General features: G+C 41.6%; 1 long non-coding RNA gene across 1 annotated transcript; it reads left to right on the top strand.

Annotated features, from left to right (window-relative positions):
• The first annotated feature begins 9,726 nt into the window (after positions 1-9,726).
• LOC127005305 (uncharacterized) lies at positions 9,727-12,060 on the top strand. Its single transcript, XR_007758422.1, has 2 exons — positions 9,727-11,494; positions 11,995-12,060. It is a non-coding gene; the product is annotated as an uncharacterized LOC127005305 (long non-coding RNA).
• Positions 12,061-25,834: the final 13,774 nt, after the last annotated feature.

Here is a 25,834-nt window from a genome sequence, read left to right on the forward strand (position 1 = left end):
GCACAATAAAGAAGGCATATATTTTCGTCAGTGGCTTGCCTGAATGCGCGGTGAAAGAAGGAGAGAATGCACATCCAAAGTGCACACACGGCCGCAACTTTAGTCACCCGTGAACTGGCTTCAAGTGACGTCATCCCGCTGCTCCGCCCCAAACCGCCCCCTTGCGCGTGCTGGTCGCAGTTTTGAAGGCAGTGACTTGACTTGGTGTATACCTATAGACTTTGTTTGGGCCCACGAAGCTTGAGCTTTTCTTTCAATTATCGTAAATTCCCTGTATTTCTCTGGAACCTGTAAAAGTTGCACTTCAGAACAATACGTGATAATATTTTTAATAAAATGTAGTTGATCATTCTCGTTGTTTTATTTATTAGTAAACGAGAGAAAATAAATGACCGATGCCAAGGTTCTCTCATTAAAAATCTTTTTGGCATAAAAGCCCTGTAAAATCAAGCAGAATTGGACTTTTTGAAAAATTCTCTCTCTCTCTCTCTCTCTCTCTCTCTCTCTCGATATATATATATATATATATATATATATATATATATATATATATATATATATATATATTTGCTGAGTACCTGCTCTGGGTGTATTAGTCTCGCCTTCGACGAAATTTAGCCAAAAACCTTAGGACACACACACACACACACACACACACACACACACACACACACACACACACACAGATACTAAGAGTGCCTGGTGTTTGTCTCAGTGAGGTACCGGCCTTCCGCTTTCAGAATGTTGAACTCCTCCCTCAACAGACTTTTGGTTGTTGTGTGGGCTAAACCAAGACCTTGGGTGGACTCCTACCGCAACCAGGAGGGTGGTCAGGTCAAAGGCGATGACGTTTAAGGCCATAAGTTGAGGGCGGAGTGTAACACTGGAAGCAGAAGTCATTGTCCCCTATGGAGATCAATCAAAGGATATTACGCTTTCTGCCGAGTTGCTTGACGCCCTAAAGCCCCGTTCACATTGTGCCGACTCTGGGCCTCGACAACCCAGCGACTTCAATTTAGGCCCCCTTCACATTGTGCCGACTGAGCATCTGGCGATCGTTTCTAGACCTCTTTCCGACAATGTGAGACCTTTTTACATCAACATTTCACACCCAAGACCTCGTGTACCCAGAGTCGCTGGGTTGTCGTGGCCCAGAGTCGGCACAGTGTGAACGGAGCTTAATGTTTTTTGATAAATTTCGTGGAAGGCGAGACTGATACACCCAGTGGAGGTACTCAGCAAATATTGTAATATAAATAGATTTTTGTAAAAAGTCCAATTCTGCTTGATTTTGCAGGGCTTTCATGCAAGGAAGATTTTCAATGACAGAACCTGGCATTGGTCATTTATTTTCTCTTGTTTACTAATAAGTAAAGCAACGAGAATGATCAACTACATTTTTATCAACTTATTGTATTGAAGTGTAATTGTTAAAAGTCCCAGAGAAACACAGGGAATTTACAATAATTGAAAGAATAGTTCAAGTTTCGTGGGCCCAACGACGTAGTCGGTGGTGACACCTGGTGAGAATGAATATACCCTAGTGCCGAGTGCTTTCTCTCAAAGCTAAAATTGTATGAATATTATTTGCGAGGCACAACAGGATAGGAAAGTTTACATAGCCCGTCCTTATGCCAATGGAACAAGACACTGCACGTCTGAAGTTACTGATCATTTGGAAAAAAAATGAAAACAAGGAAGAAAGATATTTATGGAAATTTTCGTAGAATAATAGTTCAAACTTCGCGTAACGGTTTTATAATATTTTTCTTTAGTAATCCTGAACCACTCTACTTCACTTGTCTGCTGGAACCGCATGTACACAAGTTTAATATTATATACTTTATCAGCTTTATAAACTTCGGCTCACTTGTGAGTGTTGAACAGCAACTGTGCACCAGTGACCATAAAGGTCTAAATCGTGAATTCATTAATGCATTTTTTTAATGAAAATTCCAGCAATGAAATTAGTTGATCCAAGGATATTTTATTTACTGAAACTTTAACACTTTATGATAAATGATTACACATCAAAACGTTAATATCAAGCCCTCACCTATGTTCAACACATGCCTTAATTAGAACAAATGATTAAGTATTAAAAAAATAAAAATATTACTAATCAGAGTTTGTTGAATTCACATTTTTTTGCACGCGAAGTTTATATTTCAGTAATAAATTTCAATATGGTAAAACGTTTAGCAGTTATTATTATCATCATTATTTTTTTTTACGGAGGAGAGACATAAGGGGATGGCTGCCAAATTGATAAATATGAATAAATGCGAAAAAATAACGAAGATCAACGTCTTAGACCAACACCACAGAAACACAAAGACAAAAGGAATCCGACCGATGAAATAATTTGTTAATAGATATCAAAATTCGAAAATGAATTAATATCACCCTGAACCTCTTGCTGTTTGGTGTTATTTATTTGACTCATCGTGTGCGTCCTGTACGAAGGGAGAGGACAGACAACAACGGCCACGGGAACACAGAGGGAAAGACTCACCCATTGAAATAACAAGTGGATAAATGAAGTAACAGCAAATAAAGTAGATTGAAGCGCTAATAATTTCGGTCGAAGGAAACTGACAGACGATAACGACCAAAGGAACACAGAGAAAACACCCCGATTGAAATAACAAGTGCATAAATAAAGTAACTGCAAATAAAGTAGATTGAAGCGCTAATCATTTCGGTCGAAGGAAACTGACAGACGATAACGACCAAAGAAACACAGAGAAAACACCCCCATTGAAATAACAACTGGAAAAGTAAAGCAATCCTAAACAGTGTAAGATTCAGATGCTAATCATTTCGTTTGTGTCCCTTATCAGAGAAAGTGACAGATAATACAATCACAGAAACACAGGGAAAACACACCCATTGAAGTAACAAGTGGATATAAATAAAGCAATTCTAAACGTAATAGATTCAAGCGCTAATTATTTCGTACGAAGTAAAATGAGACAACAAAAAACACCACCCAAACACAGAGGTAGACATGGCCATTACAACAACAAATGGATATATAAAGTAATTCTAAACACAGCAAGATTAGGCGCCGGCGAATCAAAAAAATTTCCACGCATCGAGAACCTGGCCGCGGGAACCTTTGGGCGGAAGGTTACGTAAAGAGATAAGGAATTAAGACATTGGTGTTGGCGGCGGCATCCCCCTGTCTTCTGGCGCTGGCCTTGCCCTGGGACCATAATTTTTATACTTTCAAACGCTGCGCCGCTTACACACTCAGGTTTAACGGGGATTTCGTAGTTGTTAAAGTATTTTCAGGTGTAGTTTATGACCCTGGTGGTAGTTTAGTCATTCCTCTGTACCATGAACATGAAAAAAGGCTAACAAAAACTCGATTAATCTCCTTTTCGGCCTTTGGAAATAGTTGACGTGGGAGGTGGAAGCGTTTGAGAATGATGACCCAGCCCCCCCACACCGCCCGTCGAGTAGTACTGTCAAGCCCAATTCACAAACTTTTCGGGGCTTCCACCCACAACTGACTTTCACAGAGTTGTGGTCATTTCCAAGGGTAGTTTTATGAACCTAGTCATCGTCTAATAAGGCTTCTGCACCATGAACGTGAAGAAACAGGCGTGACAACCCGAGTAATATCCTTCGTGGCCTTTGAAAGAAGTAGTTGTGAGAGCCGAAAGCGTTTGAGAATACGGGCACAGCTGGACCATTAGAGCTTAATTATTTACGTCATAATCTCTCTCTCTCTCTCTCTCTCTCTCTCTCTCTCTCTCTCTCTCTCTCTCTCTCTCTCTCTCTCTCTCTCTCTCTCTCTCTCGACAATATAATACTGTTCGTTGTTCTCTTTTTAATCGGCGTCGCAGGCGCCGATTAACAGAGTGTCTATCTTGTTATTGTTGTTGTTCTCTTCAAGTTGTTTTCCTGGCTTACCCAGGCATTGTAGACATGACATTGTATAATAACATTTGTTAGCCCTGATGAACTAAAACAACAAGGCATTATAAACAAGGTCAGCTATTTTTTTAATTTTTTATTTTTTTATTTTTTTACGTCTTGGCCTGTGGCGCCGTTAGGCTTTCATAGTAGGGCCTGATGGTCGGGCCCAGCCCGTTGTAGCGCAGGCAAGTGTTTATAAAGGCGCCATCTTTAGTTTTCATCATTTTTCATTTTAGACCCCTAGTTGCATAATATAAATTGTTGGGGGTGTGTTGGAGGGTCATGCGACGCCGATCTAGCACAGTTTTTGTGCGATTAACACTTAATTGTTTCTTCTACTTTTCACCCGTTCTTGTTCTTGATCATAAGTTTAAGCGTTATATTTATTATCCATATTCTCCCTTCCTTATTAACCCACACGCAGCCACTATCGCCTCGCCGCCTGTTTTGATGATTCCACACCCTGCTCACGTCACCAGCAGTCAGCCTGGCGGCCACGGCTCGGCGTCATGGTATCCTTCCCCACGAGATGCTTAACAGAGCGATCACCCTTTTATCTGCCGCTCCCAAGTGAATGGGGTGAGGAGGAGGGAGATGAATGTTGGTGGTTCTCCATGCCTCGTAGGCCCATTGTTAGCTGTTAGATCATATTATCAATGAATATTGTACCTATATTTGGTATTGAAACATTGTCCATGTAATGTGTACTACACACACACACACACACACACACATATATATATATATATATATATATATATATATATCTATATATATATATATATAGATATATATATATATATATATATATATATATATATATATATATATATATATATATATATATATATATATATATATATATATATATATATATATATATATATATATATATATATATATAATAATATTGTAATTATTAAATTGTTGTATTATGTTTTGTATTTGATGTTGTATTTTTATTATTTAATTATTTATTATTATTTTTTTCTATTACGTTTTTTTGAATACGTTTTTGAGTGAGTTTCAGAATCCCTCAGGAGTGGTTTAGGGTTTAGCAGGTCAGGTCTTGTTGTCGAGTTTCAGGTTCAAGTGCTACAGAGTGAATAACTCTTGGGGGAGGAAACTCTCTGGGGATTCGATTCTTAATACGGCCCATATTAGTATGGAGCGGTACGCACCAAGGTTACCAAGAAAGGAATGTAATCTGTGTAATATATTCCACTGAGTGAGTGTGTGCGGGGAAGGGAGGGGGGGAGGGTACGCTTTTTCTGTCCACAACTACGAAATCAGCAGCGTGTCCACCTAAGACTTACACTCGATGATTATTCAAAGTTGAGAGCGAAACAGACCAAAACAATCGACACTAATCAACAAATGCAGAGCGTGGCGAGATCAGGCGGGGTTGGGGGGGGGAGGCCAGAGGTTTCATAATTAATAGCTAACCTCTTAGGGTAGGGGAGGGCGGTGCGGGCTGCGGTGCGTCAAAAACGAGCGGGTTGTGCGAATTTGCAGCAACAAACACATGCGAGAGGCTGGTGCAGGAAACCCTTAGTTGTTGTTGTTGTTGTTGTTGTTATTATCAGTATTATTATTATTATTATTATTATTATTATTATTATTATTATTATTATTATTATTATTATTATTATTATTATTATTATTATTATCATTATTACTATTATTTTACTATTACTACTACTACTACTACTACTGCTGCTGCTGCTATTACTTCTACTACTACTACAACTACTACTTCTACTACTACTACCGCTTCTCCTCCTCCTCCTGCTCCTCTTCCTCCTCCTTCTCCTACTCCTCCTCCTTCTCCTCCTCCTCCTACTACTGCTGCTACTACTACTACTACTACTACTACTACTACTACTACTACTACTACTTTTACTACTACTACTACTACCACTACTACCTAACCTTACCTAACCAACCAAATCTTCAAGTACTATTTTTTTTTTTCGTTTCAGCCAATGGCGCCGGTAGGTTTTCTTGGTGGGGCATGATGGTCGGCCCCAGCCCGTTATAGCGCAAGCAAGTCTTTATAGTGGCGCCATCTCGCTTGGGTCATGCTGCCTCCGGAGCTCATCTTTGATCCTCTCTTAGATAGAGAATCTAGAGTTTGAGTTATTGATAGATTTCTTCCTTTCCGTTACCTGCTTGCAGCAAACTATAGCATATGGAGAGAAAATTAGTGTAAACTAATTATCTGGGGGTGGAGGGGCCCTGATTCCATTACTCGCCGTGCTGCTCTTTCTTGTATTAACACACACACACACACACACACACACACACACACACACACACACACACACACACACAAGGAATTAGTTGCTGCAATATGTTCTGTGCGATTCTAAGGTATTGTGAAGATAAGTCATCAATGATTATAGTTCAATAACATTTGATTTGAGTTAAATACTTATTGTTGATTAAAAAATACTACAGTAAAATACTAAGGCCATGTAAACGTGTTTCAATTTGCTTGAGTGTCAAAATAGCTAGGTTTAGAGAATACTGTAGGAAAATATCAACATATTATAATGACATTGGTACCCATGAAAATGAAGACTGTGCAACCTTATACATTAGGCTATTAAATAAAGATGGACTTATAACCCAAGCTAGAGGAGTTTCTAGCAGAAGACCCTTCACATGAGCAAATAGTAACCTAACCTATCACCGCTGAAATAATATTTCCCAGCATTCTAAAATCTCAGAAACGAGTAATAATAATGGAAACGGTTACCAGGGTGATGATTAGCAAATACAATCTAAAAAATAATGTGTTAACTTTTAGAGTGAATTGGGTGTGATTCTAGAGTTTTACCAAGACAGGTGTGGCTCACCAAAAGCTAGCTTCTGTTCAGCTAAACTCTTGTAACACGTCCAGTCTATGAGGCTGTGAAATATCCATTGTGAGTCTGTAATAACAGCTAGAGCCCTGTGGGAGAGATCATACCCAATAATTTTGGCCATAAGGGCCACAGTTTCTCTCATCAGCTTCGATGTCTAGCTGGACCTGAGGTGAATGATTGTTCCAGTCCTTGTAGCTGTGTCTCTCTCACAATGATTTCCATATACAGTACAAAGGGAGGGCGGTTATGACAGCAAGACACACACAATGGCAGTGTGTGTGTCTTGCTGTCATAACTCATGACCGATGGTTTCCTCCCAAGACGACTGACTGTTAGCACACCTCTGTCTTCTCAGCAGCCTTGCAGTTAAATTATACACTTTGTATCCCCTCTGTGGCATGTTGCTACAGCCGAAGGCTAGGCACCACCTCAAAAATAGGAAAAAATGACCCGCGAGACACCGTGCTTTGAAGTCGGCGCGGTGCTCGAAGGGCCAATAATGGTGCCCAACAGCCTTATACACAGGGCCGCCTATGTCGGGACTCTCTATCAAGGGACTCTAGTTGCGGCGAGTGACATGTTGCTATAAATAACTCTGTGTTTTCAATATGTAGAGGTTTATCTGCATTCTAATCACACTATCGTGTTCACCAGAGTTTTTCCTACGAGATGTAATATGTTTCAGCATCATCGTAATACCATTTTCTTTTTCGTTTTGTCGAGTTTTTACAATACATCTTGATTCAATAGTCACTGCTGAGTCTGATTGTGTCAACCAAAAATGGCTATCTCGTATATGGTGTGAGCTATGGCATATAATATAGAAACATGTTTCACTCGAGCATGCAAGATAGTCTGACACGAGTGTCTGCGAGAGAGCGGTACAGCCAATCAGCTGCAACCTTACCAGAGCCAGGAATCTAGCTCACGCTGATACACCTGCAGATGTAGACTTTAATATAATTTTTTTTTCAACTGATGAACAAAAAAACTGTATCATTGCTGCTAAGTAAATCTGAAAGGTTATGTCAAACACGAAGGCAAGTGACTCAGCGCCTCAGACATCCCCACCAACACTTGCTGCCAGTCCCGCTTCAGCGTTACTGGACTTCTTGGCACTGGTGCCACTGCCCCAAACCTCGGGCACAACATCCGTCATCGGCGGCATGTTCAGAATAATGCAACACCTGCTCTCGAAGTAAGATTTGGCTCCTCGGTTCCTAAACATTATAATTCCCTAGTCTGGAGTTATTTCTACCCACTATTCTAAATAAAAATAAAAAATCAAGAACGAATTTAAATTTTTGAAACCGACAATGTGGTGGATGAAATGGCCGACCTGTTCACTGTGACGCAGCGATCAGTGTATACGTAAGGGTGACGATATGTCCGGTAGACGTAATGACTGCTTGGTGTCAGATTTTCCGGTGACGATTATATGTCCGGTGACAACATGTCTAAAAATTATACCCATGCACCCTCTCTTCATTCCAAATTATTCTGTAACTTTTCAGTCTCTTAGTGGTATTTCACGTGTCTTCAGAGGCGGCTATTAGAAAATATGAAAAACAATATAAAAAAAAGTACTAAAATTAACTGACCAATAACACTTATCATTACGGTGTGGGGCCTGGGTGTGCCTTCACGTCCTGCTTGTCGCTAAATTTGGTGAGTCTTTGCCAGGGAGTCCAGAAGTTAGGTTAGGTGTGAATCCCTGTCGTGGCCTTTGTCCACATTCTTAAACGCATCGAGCTCCCGTGACGACTATTTCCCAAGGCCACACGGAAGATTAACCGGGTTGTCAAGGGTGATTTTCCCGTTCATGGCGCAGAAGTCGTGTATAACTGTCACTAGGATTACAAAACAGTTCATGAAAATCCAAGTTTTACGAGAGGCTTTTCAAACAGGAACTGAGGTGCCGATAGGTTTATGAGAGAGAGAGAGAGAGAGAGAGAGAGAGAGAGAGAGAGAGAGAGAGAGAGAGAGAGAGAGAGAGAGAGAGAGAGAGAGAGAGAGAGAGAGAGAGAGAGAGAGAGAGAGAGAGAGAGAGAGAGAGAGAGAGAGAGAGAGAGAGAGAGAGAGAGAGAGAGAGAGAGAGAGAGAGAGAGAGAGAGACACACACACACACACACACACACACACATACATACACACACTTGCTGTCACGCAAGAGAGAGAGAGAGAGAGAGAGAGAGAGAGAGAGAGAGAGAGAGAGAGAGAGAGAGAGAGAGAGAGAGAGAGAGAGAGAGTCTTTATTTTCAGTAATAAGGTTTTACTTCTCCATCCGATACACGTTAGGAGGCAATCTTCCAAGACTCCCTAAATGTTTGCTTCAATTAACCATTAGATGAGGCTCGGGTACTCAGTCTTGTTTAGAAAGAAGTCTTGGTTAGGGAACGTCTTGACAGACAAAACTTCATAATTCTGACCTTTGCAAGCACTTTATAGGGAAAGTAAACATTCCTTTCTCTAACACAATATACAGTCGCAACACAATCTCTCTCTCTCTCTCTCTCTCTCTCATTACTCGGCACACCCACGCTTATAAGCACAAACCTTCTCTACTTTAACTCGGTGCGAGCGATTCGATGCGATGCGATAAATATCATTCATTCTAATCCAAAAATAAATAACATCAAATATCATGGGTCACAAAAGCGTGGCCAGTCACCAGTTCCTAATCTTAATCAGTACAATATTACCGGGAACACCGCAGTGGCAACTTTTATACTTTCCTAATCCTGACTCCGTGGGATAATTTTTACAACCACCAAACCCACAGAAAAGGAAGCAGCTCAAGGGCAAAAATAAAGGGAAACAAAAAAGCCCACTAAGAAAACAATGAAGTCCGCTGAGGCAAACAGTCGTACCTTCCAAACTGAAAAAAAAGTACCATTCTGTAAACAAAGAAAGGCAATCCTAACTTCCTAATCACAACTCCGCACGATGACAAGAAACAACAGGAAAAGAGGGACATGACAATAAGAAACAAACGAAAAAGAAAACGTTACCAAGAAGGAAAGGGAAGAAGGGCGAAGAAGAATAAGCACAGGAACGATGAAGTGTAGAGAAAGGAAAAAAAAATGCCTCCACACTCAACACATCAGTTATCTACCTTTCTTAAAACACTTGTCAGGGATAGGGACTCCAGATGATGCCTTACACGACCACATTAGACAAGGCCATCGTAGAGGTTGTGTTAGTGTTTCCATGGGTTTATAGCTTTATGAGCCTAGTGATAGTTTGACAAGGCCTCTGCACCATGAACGTGAAAAAAAAGCACTCATGAGAACTAGACTAATCTCTTTGGTGACCTTTGGATATATTTGTTATCAGAGCCGAAAGCATTTGAGAAGCCTTTGTTTTCCTATAAGATAACACAGTTGAAGAAAACATAAGTTCGGTATTCTCAAACGCTTCTGCCCCTCACATGAACTATTTCCAAATGGCCAAAAAGGAGGTTAGTTAATTCATTAGGTTAGCATGAGTGATTTTGCCTCGTTCACGTTACGGAAGGTTTATCAGACTACCACCAGGATCGTAAAATTACCAATGGAAATGCCCACCACTCCCACGAAAGCCTTGTCAATGCTTAAGTGCAGAGTCACCAGGCTGTGGTTTCTCTGGGGACATGCCGAGATCGGAGTGCCCTAACCTGGGACGCCAAAGTGAAGGAAGAGTCGCTTTGAAAGGTCACCTGAAGGCACACACACTCAAAGGAGGAAGAGGAACGGGAAGAGGAGGAGAGAGGGACAGCAGGGCGCCAATGTCCCCCTCGTATCTCTCGGTTACTAAACGTGACACGCACTCACTCACACACGCCACACACCGGTTCTTACCAGTGGAGGGCAGTTTGTCCGTCAGTGTATCAGTCATTAACATTGCTAAAGAATCCAGGACGAAACTAACGAACCTAAAGAGTGAAGAGCGAGAGGAGAAGGAAGACGAGAAGGACAAAGATAGCGACAAGGAGGAGGAGGAGGAGGACGACAAGAACGAAAAAAGAAAGAGAAAAGAAAATGCTGAAGAAAATAACGATAAAAGGAAGGAATACAAGGATAAAGGACTTAAAATACAGAAGACGAGAAGGACGAAGATAACGACGAAGGAAGGGTGAAGACGAGAACAACGAAGAAGTGGAAAGAGAAAAGAAAATGCTGACAAAGTAGAGAACGATAAAGGGAAGGAAGACAACGAAAAAGGACTTAAAATACAGCAGACGAGAAGGACGAAGATGGCGAGGAGGAGGAGGGTGATGACGACAACGAGAACGAAGAAGTGTAAAGAGGTAAGGAAGTGATGAGGACGAAAAACGAGAAAGGGAAGGAAGAAAACGAAGAAAGTCAACAAAAAATGAAAACGAGAAGGACGAAGATGACGATGACAACAACGAGGAAAAGTGAAAACAAAAGAGGAAGTGATAAGGACGAAGAGAACGAGAAAGGGAAGGAAGAGAACGAAAAAGGACTTAAAATACAAAAGACAGAGTGGACATGAGATGAAGCTAAAGAGAATAGAAAGAAAAAGAAAACAGTGGACGCTACATACTGCCTGGCCAACCCTTCATGTGTCTGACCCTGGCTTTTTGTGTTACAGGACCTCTTGCCTCTAACCCGGCCTGGTTCGAATCCCCGCATCCACCTCAACCCAGCAACAGGTCAGAGGTCAACGGTTTCATTAGCTGCTGCAAAAATCAAGTAAGGAGGCAATGATAATCGTGGAGGGTGAATATAAGGAATGATATAATGTGAAATGAATATAAGGAAAGTAGGAGTGAGAAACGTGAACGCCACCAGTGTAACTCTTGTTCATAAATAGTCGATATTTTTAGACGCTTTCGCCTCTCACATTGATTACTTCCCAGGGCCGAAAAGGAGATCAATCGGGTTCTCATGAGTCTGTTTTCTCGTTCGTGGTACAAGCCTGGTCCTAGGGTCGTATTTTAAAACATTTCGTCGCCTAAGTTCACATATTTGACATGGCTTTCGTAGTAGCTGTAGGCCTTTTCAGGGGTAGTTTTATGACCCTGGTGGTAGTTTGACCCTTCTTCTGTGCCATGAACCTTAAAAAACACCCATGAAAAACAGATTGATCCCCTCTTTGACCTTTAGAAATAGTTGATGTGAGAAGCGATGGTGTCTTAAAATACGGCCCAGCCTTTGTAATGGCACTGTATTTCGGTTTCTCTTCTTTCCAGATTTCGTGCAGCAGTTCTTTTTTTCATTCCCAGTGTCTTCTTTACTGAATACATACTTTACTATGATATTATTTGGATTTTCTTTTCCCTTAAACATCTTTACCTTTCCTTTTTCTCTTTCCCTCCTTTCCTCTCCTTATCCTTTCTATTCTTTCTTTTCTTTTATCCTATCCTTCCACTCCCAACACCTTTCCTTACTCGTACATTTTCCTTGCCATATGATTTTTTTTTTTTGGGGCTAGATGCCCTTTCATGGATTTCAACGATAGTAATAATAATAATAATAATAATAATAATAATAATAATAATAATAATAATAATAATAATAATAATAATAATAATAAAAGAATAATGACAAACCTCAGCATCATTACCTTCATCACCATCCTTGCCACCACCACAATCATCATCACCATCACCCCCAATATCACCACCACCACCTCGAACCCAAACCACCTCCATCACCCTCACCTCCACTACCACCTCCACCACCACCACCACCACACTCCGCAAGACCCTTCTGACGACGCCAATAACACAGGGGGGGGGGGGCGCAACAAGACGATAGCGGCGATAAAGATATATTTGGGGGTTGTTTACATGCCACCTGTCCATGAAGGGTCAATGGGGGTGCAACTCAGCCGGACAGAACCAGAAAACACCAGATAACACCGCTTTCCTGCCTCCTCCTCCCACCTGCTTCGACTACGCCCCCTCTTCTTCTTCTTCTTCTTCCCCTCCTCCTCCTCCCACCTGCTTCGACTACGCCCCCTCCTCTACCTCCTCTTCTTCTTCTTCTTCTTCCCCTCCTCCTCCTCCTCCAGCTCCTCCCACCTGCTTCGACTACGCCCCCTCCTCTACCTCCTCTTCTTCTTCTTCTTCCCCTCGTCCTCCTCCTCCTCCTCCTCCTCCTCCCACCTGCTTCGACTACGCCCCCTCCTCTACCTCCTCTTCTTCTTCTTCTTCTTCCCCTCCTCCTCCTCCTTCACCTCCACTCTCCTCCATCTGTTTCTACAATACACCCTCCTCCTCCTCCTCTTCTGCTGCCCCTCCTCCTCCTCTTCTTCCTCCTCCTCTTCCCCTCGCCCTCCTCCTCCTTCCCTCTCCTCATACTCCTCCTCTTCAATCTCGTCTCCTTATCCGAGTTTTCAGTCTCGAAATGTCAATGTTGGATTATTTATTTGCCTTCTTCTTCTGCTAACCTTTACTTCTTTTTATTCAATTTTAAGTTTACTTTGATTTTGAGGAATATTCGAAGGTGTCACAAATTTTCATTTTTCGGTTTCGCTAAAAAATCGCCGGAATTTGAAGATCTAGCGACGTCTTTTAAACCATATTCTTGCATCAGAGTATTCTTTTTTGTTTGTTTTTTTCCTCGACGGGGATCTTCGGGTCCAGATACACATATACACGTGACAAGTACACACACACCTGTACAACCCCCCCCCCCCCCCACACACACACGCACACACACAGCAAAGAAAACATATTATATTCATCTATTTATCTTCTATCTTCCATAAATCAAAGTAAAATAAACACATCTAAATACATAATGACAGTAACTCAAAAGGTATCATAATTAACATCGCTTGCTGCATTAAATCGATCGTGTTAGCCAGGGCCGTGTCAATCGTACTATAACTTCGCAGCACAGGAATCGGCGGCCGTATTTATTTATTTATTTATTTATTTATTTATTTTATATATCGTGACCGAGTTTTTGAGGGAACGCGTTTCTCATGTCCTTGTGGATGATAGTAACTGTTATAGTGGAATGTTTGGTGCTCTTCTTGGCGTGCCTCAGGTGAGTGTGTTGGGTCCGCTGCTGTTCATGACATGTAGCCTATATATACAAAGGGCATTTTCGGGGTGGCGGACGGTAATTAGTCTTGTCATGCAGGTGAGGCCACTCTCCCGTCCATTATTTTCTTTCTTCGTGCCGGTCAGCCCGCCTCTGAATCACTGAAGAGATTTGTTTACATTTTCTAGCGGGTGAAAAAGAGGGCTAATATAGTGATGATCATCCGGTCTCGCTCCCTATATGTACATAGCACGAAATTTGTGGATGGTTTATCATCAAATGTATCTCAGAAAATGACGATTTTTGGTGTCATCCTTCAATAAAAATTAACGTCTGAATGTCACCTTTGTTAATTGGTATCTTCTGCTGCTCAGAAGGTTGGAATGATAAGAAAGGCACTCAAGGTTTTTGCCGACTCCTCCGTTTCTGCCGGAATGTTTCTCATGCTTCGTGGGTCTTGTCCGTGAGCACGGCTGCCACTCTGTCTTGTCTCCTGCTGCCGGGCGTCACTGGGCACTGATCGGCAGGGTTTTACCTAACATCTAAATTTCTCAGAGGTGGAAATGTGATAAAATTGTTTGATCTTGAACAGCGTTGTGCTGTCGTGGCGTCGCACATTCCAGCGCCAGGCGTTTCTTTTACCCCGAGTTGCTCGCGCCTCTTTACATATGCAGCGCAGAGAAGGTTAACGCATCCAGGTCGATTGTGAAATCTTTTATAGCAAGAGTAACACAATCATAAATAATTCACAGTCGCTCTACTTATATCTTTTATTTCAAATAATGCTACTACAGTTTCTCTTAGCTTTTTTTTATTGTTGCTTGATCTTATCGGTTAGCCAGACCTTATTCGTTTGTCATCTACATACTCCTTCCTTCAGTTTACCTTCACAGTAAGGCAGGGCAAGTGAGGCTGGATTTTTAAGGCGTTTTACAACAAAATATCAATAAAAGGCAAACTGTCAGGTGTATTACGTTAGTGCATTGAGAGGCACATAAAGAATATAGCGCAGCATTTTTCAGAAATTTAATTCAAAACCTACGTTTTATATATTTTTTATTACATTTCAATTCCCATGAGCTTAAATATAAGACCTCCGATTCAAAAATTCAAAATACATGTCATTACATTTAATTACAAAGCGCACAATTAGTCTCCAGATGTATCATTCATAGTATTTTATAATGTATCAAATTATGATTATTAACCCGCCGCACAACTGTCAACTGTCAACTTCAAGGCTACAAAACCGTTTCATTCTCATTACCTGACAACACTTGTCATGTCTCACGTCCTTTCACCTTTATCGTGTTGTCCTTCTTTTGAAACTGCGTCAAATAGTGACGAGGTGCTTTACTTCATTCTAAAAGTATATAACAGCAAAAAATTACGAGCCCGAAGCTCCCGATTCATCTCTTCCTGTGTCTCATCAACCTTCTCCTCTGAAATTTGTTCGCCATCCTTTCCTTCTGACACCTGATTGTCAGGAGAGTCTGTATCATATTCGGTTTTCACCGCTGCTCTTCAAAGTCCCCGCCTTGGTAATCAAACTGCCGACGAAGTTGGTTGGCTCAGGTTACAAGGGCAACACTCGTTCCAGGCTCAGTGTTGACTGTTTTGCTGCGAGGACACTGGTGGCGAACACTTGACTCTTTCTTGTGTCCCTTACAGATAAACAAATGGTTCATTCCTAACTCGGTGTCTTCCTAAGTATTCTTTTTCATCATTACTGTATGGTTTTCTTCTAGACATCAACGGAGTGAAAAGGGCATTTTCCACAACCTCTAAAGGCAGCCTTGTACAGATCTCATCTATTTTATATTTTTGCCGGAAGGTTTAGCGGTAGTCTTGCGAGGCATCACTATGGTAAGGTAGTCATGTGTACACCTTCAACTTCCCACTTTGTTAGCTCATTCTTCCCCGTCTTTCTAAAAAGGCCTCACACTGCATGCGCCCAATGGCTGGACGTGCCCGTCGAATTTGAAGGAAAACAAGTCTGATTCCGTATTCATTATACATCTTAAACATCTTTGCCACATCAAGCGATGAATAATCAGAATTATGTGCGAAGCCAAATTGTCTCCTATTACAAATTTAGGTTCCTCGGCAGCGACGGCCTCAATAGCCCCGGTTATTGGACGTAGTCACGTAGTTACTATAGTCTGTTCACTTAAGCTAGATTCCTGATCAGGTTGGTAAGCTTGCAGCTGATTGGCTGCTCCGCTCTCCCGCTAACACTCATGTCGGACCACATCTTGCATGCTACCCCAGATATTACAACTATTAATAGAGATCGAACATTCGTGTTAATCGTCATCAAATTATCTTAACACAGATCTAGGACAGTAGGCTATAGGGCTGGTGAATGAGCGTGGTTTAGCTGAGGACAGGAGTTTTGCGACAACATAAGACACTGTTTTCTATAAATGAAATAAATAAAAAAATATTATGATGTAGTGGCACTTAATTGGGATGAGCGAGGAAATGTGTTTTACGGAAATAATTAAAACCTACCATACCTACCTAACGATACCTATAGCATTATTATTATTTTTTTTTTCATTTATTCGTTCTTCGGAGGAATATTTTTTTTATTTAAATTTTGCTGAGCGGCCTCGATCACCCCCGCGTGTTCCCGGCGGCCCTTGTGTGTCCTGGCTGTGTCGGGGCTACAGGCTGTGTTACTTTTTATATGTGTGCTCTTACGGCTCTGCCTGTTGTCCTGTGTTTAATAATAATAATATTCACTATAGCTCCTAAACACACACACACACACACACACACACACACACACACACACACACACACACACACACCAAAAAAATTAATAATAAATAAAATAATAAAATTAAATTAAACTAAATTAAATAAAAATAAAAACAGACGCATCCATATCGAACATGTAAGCATCATTTGTCAAGACGAGTGATAAGACGGGCTAGTGAGGCACAGGTACACACGTTTCCTCATCACCTCCTTCACTGCTGACAATCTTGTTTGTTTAGTTGGTGTGCGTGGCCACATGACTGGAGTGGAGGCGTTACGTGTGGGTGCGGGGGGAAACTCCTCAACAGCGAACACGCGCGGACGTTCCTTTAGAACTCGAAGCAGGAGTGCGTAAAGATGGATGACAGGAGACATGAGTGGTGGTGTTTGTGTGTGCGTGTTCAGACTCTATAGTCTAGAAAAGAAACACAAACACATTCCTTAAAGACTGCGTATAGCATTTAAAGATATACTACTTGACCTACCTAAATGAAAGATGCTGCTTGCGTGTATGTGTTAACTCCCTCCGCAGTGACAGGAACATTTTATCAGAGCAGGTTTTACGTCAAGTATGGAGGAGTGCACATGAATGACGATGCACATGTTTGTATGTGAGTTCAGTCCCATGATGGTTAATGGAAAGGATGCGTTAACGTGGAAAAAAAATCATGAATGACACAGAATATCATCTGAAAATGAAGACTGCGCGAAAAGGTGAAAGGAATGATTGATCGAGAAGTGATGAAGTGTGCGGAGATGATTTGTTTGACATTGGCGTGACGGGGGTCTGCAAGCGGGAGCACGAAGTGTTTGTGGTAGCCTGGGAGGGCCAGCCATACCAGTACAAAATTATCGAGTTAGAACATTTACATTTCCTCTGCCCCACCAGGCCCATCCGTAGCTACGATACTACTGGTTGAAAGGTTTTTGTACTTGTTTTCCCTTGTCAATATATATCTAGACCTCAAAAAGATGATTTTCGATATCTTCCACAAGTCAAAGAACAAACACATCTAACTCATACACACATAATAACTCGAAATTTTATACCTATTTGACTTTGTTTATCTTTTTTTCTTGCACGTCAATAAATAAATATGCTTGTACCTACATATTACAACAGTCAACTCAAAATTAATCTCTATTATTACAATAATTCCCCCTAATAACCATACCCATTGATCCCAGAAGGGGGTCTCCCTAGAGAGGGGCTGGAGCCCAGTGAGGCTGTATTCATGACAAGCTTAGCTAATCGCCGCGGCTCCAGCTCCGACCCGACTTAATTTCTATGGTCCGATATTTCTTGCTTTCCATTGCTTCGCTTCCAATTCCTTCCCCTTCCCTTCCAAATACTAGGGTAACAGTCCTTCTCTTCTAAACACTTTGTGGTTTCAGATTCATAATTCGCCCTGTATGGTCTTTCCTGCCCGGGGCTACCATATTGCTAATACAACATAATGTTTCTGGTTAATTTGCTCATACCAAATAACTTTTTTTTAATATTACTTAAACTTCAATATTTTTTTTCTTTAGGAAGCCTATATACACATTGTAAAATAAAGATACATTCCTTTCGATTGTTTCGTTAGGGATCGATCATCCATTTGCATCTCTTCCTGTCCTCTGCATCTTTCTTTGTCCCGTCACCGCCGGCATGACCCCCGAGGCCCCGACACCACACGTATACACATCGCTGTTTTGGCCTTATTTTCCTCTTGCCTTGCAGCTCCATATTTAGCATCCTTCTCCCGATACACCCAGCAGCTCTCCTCCGCACATGTTTGAACCATCTCAGCCTCGAGTCTTCAAACCGTCTAAGCCCTCTAACCCGGGCTGCCCTAATATACTCATCAATCTGTTTATCCTCCCCATCACTCTCAACGAAGAACTCGGCCACCTCGCATTCTGCTAGGCTACCGTCTCCAGTCAACATGATAACATTGACAAAAAATGTTTCAGTATCACACTTTAGATACTAACCGTTTTAGACCTCCCTATTAGGCTATTCTATTTAAGTCTTTTTAGAAGCAATGTTCAAGCCTTCCTTGCTAAAAAGAAAAAAAATGGAGCAATGTTCATGCCTTCCTTGCTAAAAAGAGAAAATGTAGCAATGTTCAAGCCTTCCTTGCTAAAAAGAAAAAATGTAGCAATGTTCAAGCCTTCCTTGCTAAAAAGAGAAAATGTAGCAATGTTCAAGCCTTCCTTGCTAAAAAGAAAAAATGTAGCAATGTTCAAGCCTTCCTTGCTAAAAAGAAAAAATGTAGCAATGTTCATGCCTTCCTTGCTAAAAAGAAAAAATGTAGCAATGTTCATGCCTTCCTTGCTAAAAAGAAAAAAATGTAGCATCGACACATCATCTAATTCAAAATACATCGAAATCAACCTCAATATAAAAAAAAAGCCAAATAGTGCCCGTATCTTGATAGTTTGTTATTGCCTCCTGTCATCTTCATATCAGTTTACTTGTTTGTTTATGTTGTGATGACGTGTGAGGTTGACGACCTTGCCGCCGATCCAACACAGATATACTTTGTGCGACGTTCACACACACACACACACACACACACACACGTTGCGTTGCTGGAATTTTAAGCGACTCTCGATAACACATTCGTCGCAAAGTCCGTTTCTTCTCAGTGATGCAGTTGATGTTGCTTAATGTGACTTTTAGCGTATGGTGCCTGTTTGTGCAGCTGTTATATTACTGTAATTATTATCATTATTATTCATCCCCACATTTTATTGTCTTATTGTCCAGGGGGAGGTACCGCCCCCTCCCTTGTTGTGCTTTCCTTCCTACCATTGTATCATTTTAGTTTCATGGTGCTACCTACACATGTATTAATAGTTGTATAATCACACTCTGTTCTGCCTGGGGGTTGGGATGGCATGTTCCTCCCTTCTCCCTTGTTGTTTACCTGCAACAATAAACTATCAATCAATCAATCTCTCTCTCTCTCTCTCTCTCTCTCTCTCTCTCTCTCTCTCTCTCTACGCATCACCGTCCATTCAAGGCTGTCTGCGTGGCTGGAGCGGCGTATAAGGACACACACACACATACACACATACAAACACACACACTCTGCGGGCCTTACGTAAACCCTCTGGCCACTGTCATTGGTGGGATGGTTTGGGTGCGTTACTCATGCCCAGCCGCTGCCCATACACCCGCCTGCACCCACTTCCTTAAATACCCACCCACACCTACATGCCCTACACCAGGGGTTCCCAACCTGGGGTAAATTACCCCAAGTGGGGTAATTTGGTCTTTTCTATTGGGTAATCAGGAGACAGGTTGACCAAGAAAAAAAATCTTAGTAAAATTATACCCTTTAGACTATAGGGCAGCTGAATCTGTCCTTTTCTGTCCTTTTATTCAAAAGTTCTTTACTTTCCTGCATACTATACCACATACAAATATATTAATACATTTTTTCTTAAGTATGGGCTACAATGCAGTTGTGGAAGCATAGGCAAAATGGGGTAATGCGTGAAAAGATGTGTGAAGAGCAGGGTAATGAGCAAACAATGTTGGGAACCCCTGCCCTACACCAATGCAGACTTTCTCTCTCTCTCTCTCTCTCTCTCTCTCTCTCTCTCTCTCTCTCTCTCTCTCTCTCTCTCTCTCACACACACACACACACACACACACACAGACTGGTGCCAAGCCTGCGAGATTTCAGTTACGAAGAAAAACTTGAGAAACTACAAGTGCCAACAGTGGAAGCGAGAAGATGAAGAGGCGATGTGAGTGTGCTGTACCAATGCGTCGAGAAGAATATACAAGACAGAACTTATTGAATATATTATAATATCTAGGCAGTCAGCTTCAAGTGAACACTGTAAAAAAAAAATAGGCGCGTAATAATGGAGGGCTTTCGTGCGTCATACTGCAGTGTTAAGTAAGACCCTCTGTCACTACACGCCTCGATATTTAAAAGATTAAAGAAGTATGTGAGAAAATTCAGCTTTACAGACAGAGCAACACGTCAGCTGAATATATTACCGGAAGAAGTCCCGTACCTGTTAATAAAGTAATCACAGTTATACAGAAAAAAATATTAAAGTTTTAAAAGACGGGGCTACGAGATTTATTAAACCCTGTTAAAATACGATTAGGTAAGAAAAAACACACACACACGCACCAAATAAAAAAATAAAAAACACACACATCATTATCCTCGGCCATTATTACTCCCAACGCTTTCCACTCCTCTGCATGATATCGATTTACTTTGTCCTGCTCCGGCAAGGGTCCTAATTTAATATCTCCGGTGACCAGCAGGGGTTCTCTGACGGCCCTGGCTCCAGCAGTCATTGAGTTGCCATCGTTACTTTGCTTGTTCTGTTTTGCATCCGCTCTACGCAAGATATGATTATCAACCTCACACGCCACCAAAACATAAAGATAAACAAACCAGTAAACTGATATAAAAAGAACTCATGAAAATATCTTAAACCTTCGTCTGTCCCCGATTCTATGATGCCCGATTTCTCTCCATGTTATTTCCAAACTTTTTCCTTGTTTTTTGTGTGTGTTTTGTTACAACAGCTCAAGGACAATAAACAAAGACTACACTGCGGCCGAATTTAAGAGGTATCTCATCTACACTCTTCCTCAGCCACCCACACATACACAAAATAAACTGCACATATGTGTGTGCCGTGTGTACTTATATTGAATTTCTACTGTGTGTATGCAGAACGCAACACGCACATTCTCGTATCGCAACGCATAGTAACCGAGGTGCATTGTAAAGAGGACCTGTAATCACATATGTAATGATGAAATACATGTTTTTCTCATTCCCTTTTTTCTCTCCGCTTTCGTCATCGTTGTTTGCGCCACCGTATCGCTGATTGTCCTTATTTATCTCCCTTTTTCCTTGTTTTTTTTCAGAGCTCATCGTGAGGGGTGAAAGGAGACGAGAGGTGGGGGTTCACTGAAGATGTGATGCGGGAGATGGAAGGAGAATGAGGCCAGAATGTTGCATTATTTTTAGCTGTTGTTGTTGTTGTCGCCATCCTCATCCTCCTCACCATCATCAATGCTTTCCCAGACTTTTTCTTTTTTTTAATTTACTTTTTCTCTATACTTTCATTCGGTGTATATGTCTAATTTCCTTCTCTATTCATCTTTTTTTTTCCTTCATCTACGTACGCCGATGAGGTTAACAATACGGAGACATGGGCCATTGAGTCGTTTTTTTTTAAGAGTAGGATAAGATAAAATTTGTTCAGATATTCTCATTGACTTTGTAGGAGTAGCAAAAGTTAGTTATTTCCACCGTCGCTAAAAGGGGATGGATTGATTGATTGACTGATTGATAGTTTGGAAAGAGTAGGAAAAGAGAAATTCCATTAGACATTCTCATTGGCTTTGTAGGAGTAGCAAAAGTTAGTTATTTCCACCGTCGCTAAAAGGGGATGGATTGATTGATTGATTGGGAAGAGTAGGAAAAGAGAAATTCGATCAGACATTCTCATTGGCTTTGTAGGAGTAGCAAAAGTTAGTAATTCTCAAAGTCGTTAAAAGTGGATGGAAATACAAATACGAGTTTCAACAAGTTTATTATTATTTTTTTTTTTTTAGTAGGAAAATTTGGTAGTGCTCACCGTAGGCTCGTTACACATGGAGGCCCTTCTTAAACGTTTCGACGTCCTAGTACTTCCATTCAAGCTCTCATATAAGTATTAGGGCTTTCCATGGGTGGTTTCATAACCCTGGCGGTAGATTAGGAAGGTTTCTGCGCGACATGAACGGAAAGAACGAGTGTTGGTGGGATTAACCTAAGTCTATATATACCAAGTCAAGTCATACGCAGCTTTGTGGGAGGAGACACAGAAGAGGCGTGGCTTATGCGTGACGCTGTTTTGAGCCAAACTAGAGAATGTAGGCCTTCTTTCTTTAGTATTTTTTGGTTACAATAGTACAATCAGTTAAACCTCATTATACATTAGTTTGTTTTTCTTGCTTTTCATTTTTCTCTTTAGCCATTAAAATAAAGCACTATTTTTCACCCTTGTTAATTAGTGTTACCAAGTTTATTTGGGGTTAAGCTGTGAATGTGAGTGTGTTTGCGTGTGTGTGTGTGTGTGTGTGTGTGTGTGTGTGTGTGTGAGATTACAGCAGAGGAAGCAGCTGAAGGAGAAAAAAAAATGCTATAAGTCGCTACTCTTGTATAGAAAAAAAAAGGAAAAAGTGGCCAAAGAGAGAGGTCAGTTCGGAAGAAGTGTCTTGTTGATGTGTCTTATGTGTGTAAACCCCGAAATAATTGAGACCATGGACCTAAAAAGCTAACCATTGCCACTTTACATTGTTGCTAGGTTCTGGTGTGTGGTCACGGCGGGGCTCAGGAGTTGCGGTGAGGCAGAAGACTCTTAAGGTAGGCTGTAGGGCTGATTAGGATCGAATTACAGTCCACCTTGTTGCCGAGTGTGTGTGTGTGTGTGTGTGTGTGTGTGTGAGAGAGAGAGAGAGAGAGAGAGAGAGAGAGAGAGAGAGAGAGAGAGAGAGAGAGAGAGAGAGAGAGAGAGAGAGAGAGAGAGAGAGAGAGAGAGAGAGAGAGAGAGAGAGAGAGAGAGAGAGAGAGAGAGAGAGACGCCTACTACATAATGCCTCTATTTTCCTTGTTTTCTGATGCAGTACCCTACTTTTAGATGTCATGTATATTTATTTGTGATTGTATATTCTATCCAGGTATATATATATATATATATATATATATATATATATATATATATATATATATATATATATATATATATTTTTTTTTTTTTTTTTAAATCTATTCTAGGAGGTAACAGAACTAGGTAACCAATAAAACACCCGATCAGTCATCAGTCAGTCAGTGAGTCAGTTAGCCAATCAGTCAACCAATCAGTCAGTCACCAGAAAGCCAACCTGCATCCATTTAATAAGTCAGCCAGTGAGTCAACCAATCAGTCAGTCAACCAATCAGTCAGTCAGCCAGAAAGTCAGCCTGCAACCCATTCAATAAGTCAGCCAGTCAAAAAGTCAACCTGCAACCTATTCAGTGAGTTACCCAGTCAGTTAATCCGCCATCTATTGAAAGATTTAGTCAGCCAGTCAGTCAGTCAGTCCGTCAGCCAGTCAAACTGTTACCTATTCCGGAAGTCGTCCAGTCACACAGGCAGCCATCAGCTCAACATCCATTCAGACATCCAGACAACCTATGACCTCTTTAAAGTCAACCAACCCAACCAGTCAGTCACCTTCACAACCAGTCAGCAGGCAGTCAACCATCTATTCAATCAGTCAGTAAGCCAGTCAGCCACCTGCTCAACCAACCAGCCAACCAATCAGCCACCTACTCAACCAGCCAGCCATTCAGCCATTAAGCCACCTACTCAACCAGCCAGCCAGTCAGTCAGTCAGCCACCTACTAAACCAATCAGCCACCTAGTCAGCCAGTCAGTTAACCAGCCAATCAGCCACCTAACCAACCAATCAGCCTGCCAGTCAACCACCTAACCAACAAGCCAGCCAGCCAATCAGCCACCTTCTCAACTAGTTATCCACCTTCTCAACCAGTCATCCACCTACTCAACCAGCCACCCAACCAGTCAACCACCTACTCAACCAGTCAGCCACCTACTCAACCACCCAGCCATCTATTCAACCAGACAGCCAATCACCTACTCAACCCACCAGCCATCCATTCAACCAGCCAGCCAGTCAGTCACCTGCTCAACCATGCAGTCAGCCATCTATTCAACCAGCCAGCCAATCACCTACTCAACCAGCCAGCCAATCACCTACTCAACCCGCCAGCCATCTATTCAACCAGCCAGCCAATCACCTACTCAACCCGCCAGCCATCTATTCAACCAGCCAGCCAGCCAGGCGGTCAGCCAGGTTGTGGAGACGCCCCGCCATTGTCTGGAGGAGTCTTTTGTTACGCTTCGTGTATTTCGAGAAGCCGTCAAGTGCAACAGTGTATTATTACCTCCACCCCTATGCTGAGAGAGAGAGAGAGAGAGAGAGAGAGAGAGAGAGAGAGAGAGAGAGAGAGTATATTAAACTAAACTGATAATTCTACTACTTCTACTGTTGCTACTACTACAACTACCACTGCCATCACCACCACTACTACTACTATTACTACTGCTACTACTACTCTGCTGCACTGTCATCATGTTTTAAGACGAGTAATCAGCAGGAATCATTGTTCTCTCTTCTTCCTCCTCGCCCACCCTACATTGTTTACCTGCTGTGCTTTATCTCTCCCTGTCTTGGCTTTCTTGCACAACCGCGCTGCGCAGTACACTGGTGGCCACGATAATAAGGACAAATATACGACGTTGGCCGGCTGATCGTCGTCGGGCTGGGTTAAAATTGTAGAACGTTAAAAAGTCCGCATTCTTAATTAAAGGTATCGGCACTTCAGTTCGCCTGTTTGAAAAGCCTCTCGTTGAAGTTGCTGGGATTTTTATGAACTGTTTTGTGATATTCCTAGTGATAGTATTACACAACTTCTGCATCGTGAACATGAAAAACACCCGTTAAAACCCGATGAATCTTCTCTGTGAAAATAGTCGTAACGGGAGCCAGATACGTTTTAAAATATGGACCATATTTTTAAACGTATTGGGCCCCCGTTACAACTATTTTCCAAGCCCACAGAAAAGATACACCGGGTTTTCATGCGTGATTTTTTTCCCGTCCATGGTGCAAATGTGTAAAACTATCACTAGGATCACAAAACAGCTTATGAAAACCCTACAAAAAAACTTCTACGAAAGACTTTTCAAACAGGCGTTCTGAGGTGCCGATACATTTAAGAATACGGGCAAGTTAGGTCGGTATCCTCAACTATTTCCAAAGGCCGAAAAGGAGATGAATCGGGTTCCCAAGAGTGTTACTTTTCACGTTCATGGTTTCTGTGGAGTCCATATATCACGGCAGCCATTATAATTAAAATTCGCCTGCGCCACTAACGGGCTGGGATCGCTCAAGAGGCCTTTTAAGACAGCCTACCGACGCTAGAGGCACAACCTAAAATAAGTAAGTAAATAAATAAATAAATTAAATTAAATTAAAAAGGAAATGCTCACACCTACCAAAGCCCTGTCAAATGTGTGTGTTAGGTTTAAGAAACAGTGCGTTTTGACAGGATGCGGTACGATAACTGGCTGATCCTATATCGTGTTGGGAGTTGCGTCAAAGCATTACGTGGACTGGATAATCGTGATCGAGTGGAAAATGCTCGCAAATAGGGAAAAGGTTAATGAGTCTACTTAATTGTG

The sequence above is a fragment of the Eriocheir sinensis genome, chromosome 29 (genome assembly GCF_024679095.1).
Source record: "Eriocheir sinensis breed Jianghai 21 chromosome 29, ASM2467909v1, whole genome shotgun sequence".
Taxonomy (NCBI): domain Eukaryota; kingdom Metazoa; phylum Arthropoda; class Malacostraca; order Decapoda; family Varunidae; genus Eriocheir; species Eriocheir sinensis.